General features: G+C 42.4%; 1 protein-coding gene across 8 annotated transcripts in view; it reads left to right on the top strand.

Moving 5' to 3' along the window:
• The window catches only part of CCDC88A (coiled-coil domain containing 88A), a 302568-nt gene that overhangs the window by 135745 nt on the left and 153402 nt on the right, over window positions 1-13421 (top strand). The window lies entirely within an intron of this gene.

Here is a 13421-nt window from a genome sequence, read left to right on the forward strand (position 1 = left end):
GCAGACATGGAAGTAGCATGGAAGGCAGCAGTCCTGCAGCAGTGAGATAATTTCAAGGTAGGTGAAAGCGGGTTGAATACCGCGCCAAAACCACAGGAATACGGAGAGTATAAGTGAATCCCTTTTATTTCCACAGGTCTACGCGTTTCAGGGACATATCCGTCCCCTTCATCAGGAATAATACCTATTATTCCCTGTATACATTGTCCTGATGAAGGGGACGGATATGTCCCTGAAACGCGTAGACCTGTGGAAATAAAAGGGATTCACTTATACTCTCCGTGTTCCTGTGGTTTTGGCGCGGTATTCAACCCGCTTTCTCCTACCTTGAAATTATACACCTTAGATAGCAGTCGGACCCATTATGGTTTTTATTTTTCCTGATTTCCCCACACTTTTATAAATGTGTTTTTCAATGGGGAAGAGTGGAATAAACCACTGTCAAAGTCATCTGGCCACGACTTATTTCCAGGAGCAACAAAGATATCAGTGGATGTCTGTGGCTGACTAGCTGGACAATTTTTTGGAAAGATATCAGGTGTTTGAATTCAAATAGAGTAATCCTTATCTGTCCGGACATAGACTTAAGCTGGGTTCACACATAGCGACGGCGACAACGACGTCGCTGTTACATCACCATTTTCTGTGACGCAACAAGTCACCTTGTAAGTTGCTGTTATGATCGCTGCTTAGCTGTCAAACACAGCAGACGCAGCAGCGATCATAACGACACGCGTCGGTGTGCTACATGTGCAGAGCGCAGGGAGCCGCGTGCACTGCTTAGCGCTGGCTCCCTGCACTCCTAGCTACAGTACACATCGGGTTAATTACCCGATGTGTACTGCAGCTACATGTGCAGAGAGCAGGGAGCCGGCACTGGCAGCAAGAGCGGTGGACGCTGGTAACGAAGGTAAATATCGGGTAACCAGGGAAAAGTCTTGCCTTGGTTAACCGATGTTTACCCTGGTTACAGCTTACCCCAGATGCCAGCTCCTGCTCACTGCTCACTTCATTTTGTCGCTCTCTCGCTGTCACACACAGCGATGTGTGCTTCACAGCGGGAGAGCGACGACCAAAAAATGAAGCTGGACATTCAGCAACGACCGGCGACCTCACAGCAGGGGCCAGGCCGTTGCTGGATGTCACACACAGCAACAGCGACGGGACGTCGCTGCAACGTCACAGAAAATGGTGACGTAGCAGCGACGTCGTTGTCGTCGTCGCTGTGTGTGACACCACCCTTAGGAGGTCCTCATACACAATAGCTAGCCTTGATAAAATTGGAACATCTGGCACATCCAAGTAAGAGGAAAGCCAAGTTACTGCTAAATACTTCTTGCTGTACTTATATTTTGGTTGAACAAGGGGTTCGGCATTATCAAATCTACATTAGATTGCTGTCAGAACCCTCAGACATGATGATACCGGAATTACTTAATATCTATGTTTAGCAGGGTAGCAGAGTACATGGGCACCTATTGCACCAATGAGTAGGAAGGATGCAATTTATGCATTAAAAACATTTTCTGCTTTTTATTTTTTCATTTAAAAAGAATTCTATAATGTAAAAATAAGAACTCCATGGACTGATCGTTGTGCGCACATTTTAAAATCACTACCTTAGGAATCCACAGAGCTGCTCTTGTTCCTGACCATGAGTGTACGTTATCCAAATTTAATATGACACTGCTACCTAGGATCATTTTTTTTTTTTAGTAACTGTTCTCTATCAATGATTGAACAAATCCCAATTGTCACCGACGATTTGGCAGACCCTTTGGAACAAGGAGGCAAAACCTCAATTTGCAGTTTTTATAAGAATCACTAAAAGGTTCTGATGTTCTGGTATCACACGCCAGAACTTCTACACATCCGGTAACTGGGGGTAAAGCTTGTCTGTTGGCGTTGTGGTTCTTCTCTGGGTACACAGACTCCTATCTTTTGGTCTTGTCCCAGCCAAGTTAGGTTCTTTGATTCAGAGCCTCCTATATACAGAGGTAACCTTGGATTCCTTGATTTATGTACAGTACTTAACATTACCCCTAAGGGGATAGGTAAAAATTCTTCTAAATTGCTCCTATATTTGTTATCTGCTGCCCGGTGTTTAACAGCTCTCTACTGGAAGAGGACTATCCCTCCATTTTATCAGGCTTTGCTTAGCAGAGTTTCTGATATACTGAGGATGGAATATTTGATGTCTACCCTTAACGCAGGTGTGGATTTATTTGAGGGATTATTTTTGGGTTCAATATAATGGTGAATTTCTTCATAACATTCCTATACTTTTCCCATTTGTGTGTGTCTAGGTTTTTAGTCTGTCCCAGGTTTTGTTTTTGGAATGGCGGTCTAATTCAAACACATGATAACTTTTATAGTAATTTTAAAGAGAACCTGTCATGTGGAAAAATGCTATTGACCTGCAGATATGGGGTTAATCTGCAAGTTAATAGAATTCCGAACCTTCCCGACACCTGCATATTGAACCCCGCTGTCGGGAGGAAATTAACTTTAATCTTCCCGGCAGTGTGCCGGTATCAGACACGGGGGCGGCACAGGTTCAGTGTCCGCTCTGTGTATAGAGAGCAGCAGATGTAGACTCACCCCCACACTGACTGACAGCCACTCTGCACTAGAGGATGCTGTCAGTCAGTGCTGACAGATGCCCCTCTCCATATACAGGGAGGAGACTGAACCTGCGCCAGCGCCGCCCCCATGACTGAAACATTAAACCCCATTGCCAAGAGGAAACAAACTTTAATCCTCCCGACAGCATTCTGAAACTGAAACGTTGTTGGGAGGATTAAAGTTAATTTCCTCTCGGCAGTGGGGTTTAATGTGCGGGTGTCGGGCAGGTTCAGAATGATATTAACCTGCAGATTAACCCCATATTTGCACGTTAGTAGCATTTTTCCCATGTAATAGATTTTCTTTAACTGATGTAATGTTTAGGTCCCTTGTAGGTCCTTTGTTGATAGCTGAGAAGAAGTGAAGAGTGGACCCAGCACCACAATCCAGTATATTAAAATATCAAAAATGTATTAGATATTTAAAATCCAATGGATCCAAAACTTGAGAGAACACGCATAGGGGCACCTTACGCATTTTGGACAATAAATAAAAACAAATCCTTAGTCGTAGGACTAAGGACTTGTTTTTATTTATTGTCCGAAACTTGTAAGGTGCCCCTATGCGTGTTCTCTCAAGTTTTGGATCCGTTGGATTTTAAATATCTAATATATTTTTGATATTTTAATATACTGCATTGTGGTGCTGGGTCCACTCTTCACTTCTTCTCAGCTATACACAAGCCTGGCCGGCCTGGAGGACCACGAGCACCTGCAAGTCCTGGAGCGCAGTTGCCTAGGATAAGCTAAAGTTTTGTTACTTTTTTTCTTACTGCCTTTGTTGATCGACATCTCACTTTATTTGTATAGCTATGCTTTATCATGCCATTCCAAAACTATGAGAATATTTTCTATTTTTGATGTTTGATGGCTCACATAGGACATACATTTTAAAAAAAATCACAGAAAAAGAAACAGCCATTACCAACACAAGATCAGATTACCAAGGTGCTAGTGTAAGGAAGTGGATACAACCACCTGCTCATTCAATCAGATCTAACAGGGCTGGTAGGAGAACAGTGATAGCAGTGATGCCGCAGCAAAATATAAAAGCTCAGGACATCAGAGAAGGGGTGGAGTTGGTGCCAAACAGAAGGGAGCGGAATGTTCACCATCCTGCTCCGGAAGGAACTGGGCCTACTGACACCCCGCCGATGACACCAGTTCCAGACTACACAGTGAAGCCAAGAAGACCAATTTCCGGGGGCAATCAGAGTGGGCCGGGCTGTTGCTTCCTGCTTAGCAGTGCAGTACTTAGTGATGTGAAGTAGTTCCTAAATTGGACTGTATTGCTTGTAGTCTACAAATCATCCACTGTTATTTAGGAAGTATAAGTGTATCGTTCAATTAGATTTTCCGTAACTGACTTTGTTAGACACTGACAAACATAGGAGCCTGAGTTATTGATTGATTGTGCATTAGGAAAGTGTATACTGCTGGGCTAGCTATATTAGACGTGTTTAAATAAGTGTTTATATATATATATATATTTTACATGCAAGCTGATTCCATTGTGATTCATTATATTACGTATTGATTCTTCTGTATTAAGCTGTATCCTAGGATGTTTAATAATAAATATAATTGTCACCACTGTGTTGTCCATATCTTTGCATTGCCGTACTTCTTTCTTCACTAGCGGGATGCAGCAGGACCCATGATAAAGGTGGGGGCACCACAGGTGCAAAATACTGATGAAATAACCACTCACAACTAGTGATGAGCGAGCGTGCTCGCCACTGCCTATTACTCGATTGAGTATCATGGAGCTTGGCTGAATATCATGGGTGTTTGGATATTTCCTCCGTGAAACAACTACCACAAAGCACAGGCTTGCTTCACTGCATGATGTGTGCAGGTACCCCAGGGAGCACCATTCAGTTGCTATATGGCTCTCACTGGGGTTACAGCAACGTTTTCAGATGTAGTGTGTCAAATGAAAAAACCTCGACCACCCATCCTCCCCCAGAAATGCTCTGTTTATGGCTGACTGTATGTGGGCAGAGAGGTGAACTGCCCAATAATTGACTTCCATTATACTCGGCACTCGAGTTGAGCACTTTAGAATGTCTGACCCGAGCATTTTAGTGCGTTTTAGTGATCGCCCATCTGTACTCACAACCTCCCAATTCAAGGACGGGTGGCTGCTAGTATTAGACATGCACACAGATAAGACTTGCATAGGGCGCCAGACACACAGGTACATGTGTTGCACATTGTCTAATTTACAGCCCATTGATGACGCCTATGCTATTAGATCAGGGGGGCTGTCCAGAAGGATATAAGTGAGCCCCATAGGACAGACACGCCTATTGGTTTGGATGTTGGTTGGGTGAATTGGGGTCTCTGTCCTGTGAGGTGAACTTATACAGTGCTGGGTAGCACACCTAATCTAGTAGTATGGGCGTGATCAATCAATCCTGTGTGATACTGTCTGCTGAGCCATGTATCTAATCCTATCCTGTGTGATACTGTCTGCTGAGCCGTGTATCTAATCCTTTCCTGTGTGATACTGGCTGCTGAGCCGTGTATCTAATCCTTTCCTGTGTGATACTCCTAGTGTCCTTGGTGACACTTTAGACATTTCTGGTCACCAACAAAATGGCTCTGCACGATGTCCCTACATGTCATTCTCTTATCTGTTGTAAACACTCAGATTAGGAGGGGGGGAGGCGCCATCACACACAGGAGAGCAGACTCCGCCCACTTTACTGCAGCTGTAATCTGAGCTTTCTTCACCGGGATTTCTGTAGGATTTCAGGAGCTGCTCCCCCTAGTGTTTAACAGTGGAAAATATCAAACTTTTTTAAAATTTTTTTTATATTTTGCTCAATTAAAAACAAATAATAATATTTAAACGAAACTAAAACATTATTACTTTACATTTTTTCAGTTATTGATTTTTTTTTTTTTTGACGATACCTTCCCTTTAAGCCAGACACAGTGCCAGCCACATACATACCTGTGTGATTGGCGCCGTATGCCTCATCTGTGTGCATTTGTAATACGAGGGGCTGCTGCTAAGTCTAAGTTGGCTTTGTGATCTTTTTTTGTCTTTCACATGAAAGCCTTATGTGTCTAATATATGTTTTCAACATTTTGTGTTTGTTGATTATGGAAACAGTGTTCTACACATGCGGGAAAACAAAATGGTGGAGTCTAATGCGATATTCACAACAACTGAGAGCAGAGGAGTGATAAAATTCTTGTTTCTGCAAGGAGAGTCCGCAAAAGATATTCATGGTGATATATCGCAGACATTGGGGGATCAATGCCCTTCATATTCCACAGTTAAGAACTGGGTCGCCAAATTTAAAACTGGCCACTTCAGCACCAATGATGAGGAATGTCCTGGACGACCGAGAGTGGTTGTTGTTCCGGAAATCGTTGATGCTGTGCACAACCTGATACTGGAGAATCGATGAATTTCAGCTAAAGCAATAGCAGACATTATGGGGATTTCCCTTGAACGTGTTTGTGTCATTATCCATGAACATTTGGACATGAGGAAGCCATCTGCAAAGTGGGTCCCCAAATGTTTGACAACAGATCAGAGAAGCATGCGAGTGAAAACTTCCCGGTCCATTTGTCACTGTTTCTGGACTGATAAGAACTTCCGGGATGGACTGGTCACTGTGGATGAGACCTGGATTTATTTGTATGACCCTGAAAACAAGCAGCAGTCAAAGAGTGGAGGCACAATGGTTCTCCTCGTCCAAAGAAGTTTAGGGTGCAAAAATAAGCCACTAAATTGATAGCGTCTGTATTCTGGGATAGGGAGGGCATGCTGCTAGTGGACTACCTTCAAAAGGGTTCCACCATCCATGCAAGGTATTACACTGAACTTTTGGACCAATTGAAGGCAGCTCTGAAGGCCAAAAGGCGCGGCAAGCTGTCCAAAGGAATCTTGTTCCTTCAAGACAACTCCTTCGCTCACACTGCACAAGCACCCACAGCAAAACTGGCAGGGCTGGGCTTCCAGCTGGTTGACCACCCACCTTATTCACCAGATCTAGCTCTCTCCGCCTATCATCTGTTTCCAAACCTGAAGAAACTCCTTCTTTTTGCTAGGCTTACAGAACTTGGAATACCAATTTAAGAAGTGTGTTGACATCAGTAGAGAGTATGTGGAATAAAAGTAAAGTTTCATTATCTGATCTCGTTTTTTTTCTGGGTAAAGCCAAATTTATAAGCAGCCCCACATATTAGGCAACCACCTCCTCCATGAATTGGTAGGGTGTGAGTGGTTGTTTCACTAGTATTTTGCACCTGTGTTGCCCCGACCTTTATCATGGGGGTCTACTAGTGCATTGGTAATCTGACCTTGTGTTGGTAATGGTTCTTTCTTTTTCGGTGATATGGTTGTTGTTTGTAAATCTTTTATAAACTTTAGAAAATTACAGTTTAAATGAAAAAGAATGAAATAACCCCATCTGATCAGCAAAATATGTAACAATAGACGATCACAGGACTTTACACAGGAAGTGAGTGATGACAAACTCTGTAATCAGTAACGGGCGCCGTGTGATATCCCACTAAAACCCATCTCCTCTCCTGACTTTCCTGGTAGATGTGGTAAGCTGCATGATTCATGCCAATTACAGCTGATGGCCGGTGCTTTTACTACAGGATATGGCTTATAACTGCTGCTTCTAAACTGTACTGTAATATTTACTGCAATCCTCAGTCCTCCGGACAAACATCAGCCCCCATATCATATTATTCAGTAATTGTATCTAATGAATTCATTTCTACAAAGAGGGCTCGATTCTTTATTGCATTTGTACCTTTGTGTCTAGTCTTTGGTGGGTTTAGCCTATTTTTCATTTGTGCGGAATTCTTTGTTGAATTTGGGCCTTTTTTGTCTGTATTATTTGTGCTCGCCTTTTGTGTATTTTTATTTTTAAATGTTTCCTATAATGGGCTGAGTTTGGGGTTTCCAGACGTTTTTAGGTTTATTCATCTGCTGCAACCTTTTTTTTAAAAAATAGCAAAATGTATTGCAAATGTACTACATTAAAGTCCCTCCTGGAGTGATTCTATGTACGCCACTTATTTTGGCACAAATATAATGCCATTTTACTAAATGTGGGACTTTTAGCATTAAAAAGGGTGGTTCACCCATATTTTTTATTGTCTAGTTCGATATTATATTGAGAAACAATGTTTCTCTCAAATACCTTGTGTTGGCAATAGTGCCTGTGAGAGGCGCTATTGCAGACCGCTGTTCCCCGCTCTGGTAACGTCACCGTCAAGTGCTGCACACGTCACATCCGTGCAGCCGGCTGCATTCTTCCTCACTCACTGAGCTGTCAGCGGTGTTCGCTTGTAACAGTCCATCTGCTCCCTCCTCCCTCACAGATCAGCACGTCTCCTGCGTGCAAGGAGGAGGGAGGAGGGAGCAGATGGACTGTTACAAGCGAACACTGCTGACAGCTGAGTGAGTGAGGAAAACTGCTGCCGGCTGCACGGATGTGACGTGTGCAGCACTTGACGGTGACGTCACTGGATTGGTAATAGCGGTCTGCAATAGCGCCTTTCACAGGCACTATTGCCAACACAAGGTATTTGAGAGAAACATTGTTTCTCAATATAATATCGATCTAGACAATAAAAAATATGGGTGAACCACCCCTTTAAATAGTTTCAAAACAGGTCATAGACAAAACCTTTTTTATATTGCACAAATTTCTTGAATCTCAGGCATTGTTTTGAAGAATCTGGTGAAAAACCTCAATGACTAGCATAAAACTAAAAAGAAAAATTGACTAAAAAATGCAAATGATGAATTGGGGCCATAGTATATAGGAATATGTGATTTACTGCTGGTGTGGGTATGCTGTTTTTGACTTGTCTGTTACTATATTCTGCTGAACGGATCCGAATATTTTTTTATTATTGCTCTACTTTTCACATTACACTTATTTTTCATTTATACTTAAAGGGTTTATTGGAACACCTTTTCCACTATATTGTGTTATTTGCATTCACTATACACGCTTTATGATATTTATTCATCCTTGCTTTTATCTGAACATCTAAATTTATGGTTAAAGAGGTTGGCCAGTACTTTAACATTGATGGCAGATCTTTAGGATAGGTCATCAATGTCTGATAGGCTGGAGTCTGACACTCCGCACCCCTACCAATCAGGTGCTCTTGGTGCTGCTGGTGGTAGCAGGCGGGTGGAAATGCTCCATTCCAGGACTCCCCGGTTACTGATAGTGGCAGCGGCCGGGTATTGCTCATTCCCTGTTGATTTCAAATGGAGGCGGATGTGCAGTACCCAGTCACGGCCGCTATCAGTTGACGAGGCATCTCTGGAACTCAAATTTTTTTCTACCACCCATGACAGCACTACAGAGCCGGTTTTTCCTTGCTGCTGTCATGGGTTGTGAAAAAAACACATTACCGGTAAGTAATTACGTATTTCCTGGTGCCTGTTGCCGCCGGTGGCACAAAGAACAGCTGATTGGCTCGGGTGCCGGGGGCTTGCCGATCAGACATTGATGATCTATCCTAATGATAGGTCATCAATGTAAAAGTAGTGGACAACTCCTTTAAGTCCTCACTTATGGGCAGTAGGGAGTTTGTTTAGCTCTCTATATGTATTATCATATAGTAGAACTAATTTTCAGCAAAAAAACCCAATTTTTTTTGCTTTTTAAATATTTTTAATTCCTTGATGATCACCATGTGTATTCAATAAAACGTAATTATCTATTTTGAATATGCTAACTACGGTATTTTGTTTTCATTTTTTGGTTATCTAGCGCCAGTTGTACACCCCTTCTCTTTTTACACATACCGCTTTTGGGGTGTGTAGCACAGAGCACTTGCTTACTAGCTGTGTCAGTTCTCCCTTTCTTCTGTACTGTGGAAATGCAATGTTAATTATGGAGAACCCCTTTAATTCAGACTGTAGAGATTTGTTAGTATGTTCTGATGTGTCAATACTCCATTATTAATTGAAGCACTGGTTCTCGTCTATCGGAGAGAAGTAGGTTCCATGGGAGAAAAATATGTAACTGAGAAATACCAAGCCAGACCTATAGTCTACAGAAAGCTTGTTTTGGGGTATTTGCTCTATACTGATCAGGGACAGAGTTTGGACGGTTGAGTACGATGATGAAGCTTGAGGGAAAAATTGGTTCTCCTTCAAGAGATCAGCTAAGTATGGGGCTTTCCGGGTAGTGGTAGTTAATTATTTTCTATGAGTGAGCTATCTTGCAAATGCCACCTAGAAGAGGTAGCAACTTGCAAGATAGGTCCTGGCTTGGTATTTACCACAGGCCAATGTTCAGAGCTTGTTAAAGAGTCACACATTGAATTATTGATCGCTACCCATCCTAGGCCGTTTTTACCGATATTTTGCATATTCGTTTGTTGTAGTTTAGAATAGAATGCTTCAGTTTATGAGAGAAGTTACAAAAAAATGGAAATGGATCCCTTCATTTACATGAAGGAGGCTGAGCAACAATACCAGACACATCCCAAGGACAAGAGTGGCTCATTTTCTGGTGTAAAAAAACCCTCAACAAAATCTAATCTAAAACCACCTTAGGGTTCATCAAGCCTTTCAGTGGCCACTTCTTTGTATTATGCAATAAACCTTCAAATGCAAGGAAATCCAGCATCAAAATGATTTTTTTCGGGGGTGGGGGCAGTTCTTATGAGCTTTTGAATTCAGGACTAAGATGAAGATTTCCGATATCCTATAGACAAGCTGCTTTTGCTACTGATTTGTTCCTGAATGATGTTCCAGGAAACCACACAATAGACAAATGCCTGGTTCTATTAGCAGAGTGGCATGGGTTGCAGTGGGGTCCCCCGAGGCTTGTGCTCCATAACTTCCATCCCCCACTAGGTCATGACATAAATGCTTTTCAATGAAGGAAATTAATTATTTTCCTGCAATTGTGTAAGTGGCTTTTTGGAAATCTACAGTACAAAAAAAAAATCCTCTTCCCTACTCTTCCAACAGTTTTCAGGTTTAATACTTATTGAAAAAGACAGTAGTTATAGGTCTGAGACCTGATTGTCTCTCTGGATTGTGTAAGCGCTCCGTTCACCTTCATTCTCCTTCTGTACATCTGTAAATTACACTGTGATTACTGCAGAATGATTTGATGTGTTATTTGAACCTTATTGACTCCTCTGCCCCCTTCTGAGCAGGACACTTTCCAATAATTGATCTGCATCAGCAATTTTCTAGCTGAACTATTTCCTCTGCTTTGTCCTCTTTCTGGAAGAGCTTCACACCAGAGTCTGAGCAGATGACGAAGCTTCCATTAGTCAGTCTCGACAAACACAGCTGACCCGGTTTTTATTTTTGTATCATCATATCCTTTATCAACAGGAATACAGATTGTTCATCTATGACTGTACGCATTAGCTGGTACTTGCTGGATCCTACTGGTTAAAGTATTACTGTAAGATCTGCACAAGGGCCAAGGATAGTGAGAAAGCATTGGAATATTTGCCCCTAAGCCGCCTTAATTTCCTCAATGTTAAGGTGCTAAAGGTCATGAAATTGGTCTTACTTCACAGGGAACCGATCACCAGGTTTTTCCCTTATGAGCTGCAGCCACGACCAGTGAGCCCTTATATACAGTATTCCAGAATGCTGTATATAAAAGCCAGGCCGCTCTAACGTAAAAAACACCTTTATAATACTCCCTTAGGATGCGGTCCGGTCCGATGGGTGTCGCTGCTCTCAGTCTGGTGCCTCCTCCATCTTGTGAGATCACCGTCCTTCTTCCCAGCCTCTTGTTGATGACGCGTCCTACGTCATCCACACAGAGGGCTCCATTGTGCTTCTGCGCATACACCCTTTGATCTGCTTAGCTGACGGCAGAACAAAGTAGTCTGGTGTGCATGCGAGGGCGGTCTTTGACCTTTCCTTGCTCCTTTGCATGTCAGTACTTTGCTTTGCACTCAGCTGGCCAGATCAAAGTGCACAGGAGCACACTGGAGGCCTATATGTGGATGATATAGGACAAGTCATCCACACGGGGCTGGGCAGGAGGACAGTGACTGTACAAGATAGAGGAGGCACTGGACCGAGAGCAGCAACACCCATCGGACCGGATCTCTTTATTGCGTTTCTCTATTTCTCTCTCACACACATTTACATATTTCTTTCTAACATATCTGGGGGGGGGGTTCAGAATCTATCTATCTATCTATCTATCTATGGTACTCTGATTCTATTCAGCCGCAACAGTTGAGCGAATGCGCCTGAATCTCTTTTTGGAATTTAAGAGTCACTGAATCCCTCTCCAAACCCCCATAAAATTCAATGAAAATGACTACTCACATGTAGGGCTCCTGTCCTCTGTGGCTTCTAAGAGGGATCAGATTGTGCAGGCTTCAGATGTGAGATCACTTCTATCCAGTGGTCTGCTGGGATGTGCCTAAGGCTTTGTGCGCACTAGAAATGTGAAGTTTCTCAAGAAAATTTCTTGAGAAACTTCTGGGAATGGAAGATTTCCGGACTGCCGGAAAAAATCTGCGGTAAATCCGCATGCGGATTTGCCGCGGATTATCCGTGGATTAGCCGCGAATTTGCCGCGATTTTCTTGCAGGTTGTTCCCTGCGGATTTTGCAGGCTGTACTGCAGAAATCCGCAGGTACCTGCGGAAAAGAATTGACATGCTCATTTTCTCAAGAAATTTTCTCAAGGAAATCTTCTCAAGGAAATTTCTTGAGAAAAATCCGCAGCGTGCGCACAGCTATTTTTTTTTCTCATAGGATTTGCTGGGAAATGTCTGCACAAAGATTGCAGACATTTCTCAAGAAATTTCCGCAGCAAATCCGCGGGTAAATCCGCGGATAAAACGGCCTAGTGCGCACATAGCCTAAATCTAAAAATTGTACTATGGATCGGAGATGGAAAACACTATCGGCACTAATTTGACTACTGGATGATGCCATTCCTCTTGTCCATAGATAAATACATTTTCCAGAAGATTACCTGAGGAACAGCACAAGGAATAGCAAAAGCTGAAGTAAAAATGTTTTATAGAAAATATAAGTATTTGCTAAACTATACATGAAAACAGACCTCTAGCATTGAAAGCGTTTTTTTTACTACTATAATATTGATGACCTTTCGTTAGGATAGGTCATCAACATCCGATTTGAGGGGGGTCCGACACCCAGCAACCCTACTGATCATCCGTTACATGCTCCAGGAGCAGTCAGATGTATCATCACCACTCCATCACAGTGTAGTGGCTGCTCCCAGGTGCTGCAGATAATAATAATAATAATAATTTTATTCATTTATATAGCGCTATTAATTCCATAGCACTTTACATACATTGGCAGATCAGCTGCTATTCATGGTGTTAATACCCAGAATGCTGCATAACTGGCAACAGCTGACCAGTTGGGGTGCCAGGTGTCAGATCCCCACGAATCTGATATTGGGAACACTCCTTAAAGTTGTGGTGGAAGTGGAAACCCTTTAATACATGTTATATTTTCCCTTTTCATCAAAGTGGATATGTACAGTAGTTTATGCAGTGGCTTTTTGCAGTCTATAGCCAACAGTATTGCGAATGGGTGACATTACCGCACAGATGTAATTGTACTATCTGACCATCTAGATACTTCTATAACTTTTTTACAGATGTGATATGGTGAGTGTTGGGTATATTGAATGTCACAGTAGAATTAAAGGGGTCTAAATCATTTTCCTGGATGATGATGATCTATAAATCCATGGCTGTGTGGTTGAGTCATTTATTGATTATCAATGAAGACAAAGAATAGTGTGAGTTTAAAAGGAAT

Source organism: Anomaloglossus baeobatrachus, chromosome 3, assembly GCF_048569485.1.
Source record: "Anomaloglossus baeobatrachus isolate aAnoBae1 chromosome 3, aAnoBae1.hap1, whole genome shotgun sequence".
In the NCBI taxonomy this organism is placed as follows: domain Eukaryota; kingdom Metazoa; phylum Chordata; class Amphibia; order Anura; family Aromobatidae; genus Anomaloglossus; species Anomaloglossus baeobatrachus.